The sequence below is a fragment of the Arachis ipaensis genome, chromosome B04 (assembly GCF_000816755.2).
Source record: "Arachis ipaensis cultivar K30076 chromosome B04, Araip1.1, whole genome shotgun sequence".
Taxonomy (NCBI): domain Eukaryota; kingdom Viridiplantae; phylum Streptophyta; class Magnoliopsida; order Fabales; family Fabaceae; genus Arachis; species Arachis ipaensis.
In genome coordinates this window covers 105470017-105472890 of record NC_029788.2, presented here as the reverse complement: position 1 = coordinate 105472890, position 2874 = coordinate 105470017, and positions in this window count along the sequence as shown.

Here is a 2874-nt window from a genome sequence, read left to right as displayed (position 1 = left end):
TAATCTCCTAATAAGTATAAATTTCTTCTATGACTTGTTCCCTCTCTGTGTACTTCTTTGGAAACTATATATATTCTAACTAGCTGTATCAGCAACATTTTTATAGATTATCAAAACTAACAAAATAAATGGTCTTATCCAAATTTTATCAGTGTCTTTTGAGCCTTTGTCCCTTCCCTCTTTTGAAGGGTTAACCAGAAGAACGTCTCATATGTCATATAACTTGGTCTGTATTTGCTTTTAAGGCTGAGATATAAATATAAGGATAATGATAAAAATATCTCAATTTAAAAAATATATAAAATAATATGTATTAAAGCTAAAGGATATTTTTGTAAAAATAATTTTTTTTTTTTGAAAAATAAATAAAGTTAACATTAGTTAACACAAAATTTAAAATGGAGTAAGAAGGAGATTTTTTAAAAATCATAAAAGAAGTAAATGTACCTTTTACAAATATTGAAAAGGAAATTTCATTTTAGCATCTCTAAGAGAAAAGGGGAATTTTTTTAAAAAATTATTAGAAAAAAATAAATTAATATTACTTAAAATCATTTGTGTTAATAGTTAAAAAAAATATTAATTTAGTTAAAATTTTTAAATTATTTAATAATTTTTAATTATCAATTTTATATAAAGAGAACTATACGTGACTTAAGCATTGAAGCAAAAATTATAATTTTATTTTAAGTGAATGAGAATTTATACATATTACATATGAGCAATGCTAGGAAACCAAAAGGGTATTAGCCAAAAATCAGCCAAATACCTTTGGGTCAATCCAAAATCTCTACGAGTTAATATATATGGATGTTTCTTCTGCTAAGTATCAGAATGTTTCTTTTTCATACTAAATGGATGTTCTTTTATATATTTTTTGAATTTTTTTTGTATTGCAAATGTGAATGCCTCTATTTCTTTAAAAATTTTATATTTTTTTTAAATTTTATACATCCTTTTGCAGCTAATTGAGGAGGTGGTTGAGGAGGGAAGAGGAGAAGGTTTTGTCGGTGACGAAGTCGAAGGTGGACTTCGTGTTGAAGCCGTTGTACTGGATGCGCTTGTTGAGGGCGTCTCGGAGAGCATGGAAGTCGCCGGCGCTTCCAGCAGCATTAGTGAGAGAGAGGTCTGTGTGTGATTATTGGAGGTGGGTAGGTTAATGTGAGAGAGAAAAGAAAGACTTTTATAAGTTTTAATTAGGTTTACTTAATTAATTTTAAATTTTTTAAATTTTGAATTTCATAAATTTAAAATTAATTATTAATATAAATTAATGTGGTTTTGTTTAGTTTTTGGCTGGTAACCTTTTGGTTCATATACTTTTCCATTACATATACATCCAGATAGAAAAAAATAAACAAAAAAAATTTGAAGAGTTAAAAATTAAACTTGCATTTTCTGATTCAATTGTTAAACTAAACAAATTCTTAATCTCTAGGTCACCAATGATGTTGCTGATTACACCACCGAATGGCTAAATCAAACAAGCTCTTTAGTCTCCAAGTTACTCATGACGTCTTTAGTCTCCAAGTTACTTATGACGTTGCTGATTACAGCAGTGAGTTCTAAGTACGTACTTATCATCCCATACAAATTGGCTACATCTAGTACAAATACTCAAAATCTCTCAAAATTCCTTACACACTGTTACATGGGAATGTTACGCATCCTCAACAACGAAAAAACCTTGAACTATATATTTCAGTAACAATTTCAAAGCCCGTTAAGATTGAAACTATTCCTAAGTCAGTAATTACACTTAACTAGTTTCTTCTCCTTGTTGAATTATTTTAGCTGTGTTTTTTGTTCCATCATTTTTTTTTTATCTTTTTTTCAATTGTTGTTTCATTGTGGTTGGAGAATTTTCTTTTTTTGTTCCATCATTTTTTTTTGTCTTCTTTTCAATTGTTGTTTCATTGTGGTTGGAGAATTTTCTTTCTATAATTCTTACAGGTTTCTGTATATGAATTCCTATCTTCTATGAATTCCCGTGCTTTATTAACAAACCATTTTAAGGAGTTAAACGAAGTTGACAGAATTTTGATTTTGTTCGACAGAAGTTGACGCAGTGGAGGAAGTGCTTCAGTAGAGAGTACTCTTGAGAAGTGGAAGGAGTACAATAAGCAGCAACAACAACTAATCAGTGAAGGAGATGGAATTGAAGTGATTCACAAATTTCCTGTGTTGGTGAAAAACCAACTTGCCTGAACACTTGAATAATATACAGTTTGCAGACATGAAATATGTCATGATTATAATTTCTTGAATCCATTGGGTGATTACTTGCCTGAACACTTAAATAATATACAGTTTGCAAACATGGAAGTAGGTCATGATTATAGAGAAAAAAGTTACTCGATGTGTGCTTTTCATGGAGAGGGTCTAGTTCCTGATATTTATTTTCCGTATTTCATAATAATAGGGGTTAATGAGTGATGTGCTTTTAGTTCCTTTTTTCATTTCGGTGGGGTTATTGCAGTATGTTGTTTTTGCCCCACTATAATGATTCAAATAAGGCCTAATTTGCATTATCTTTTTCCACATCTCGATCACTATATATAATTATATACTATATAAGTACTATGCATAAAGCTATAAATGTTGAACTGTGGTGTCATTTTATGTGAAAATTAGAGATCCTTCGTGTTAATTAAGAGTGTTAATTAAGAGTTTGAACATGTACTTCAACCTCAAACATAAAACACGTAAAATTGCAAATCACTTCATTCTTCTATATTTCCAGAATTGTTTAATAATGTGAAAATTGCTGTCTTGAACAATGCAAAGGACTATATTCCATTTAGAAGAATCACATATCAAAAGAAAAAGAATGCATAAATTGTCACAAATATGCAAGGTTGCCTTTCGCCTTTC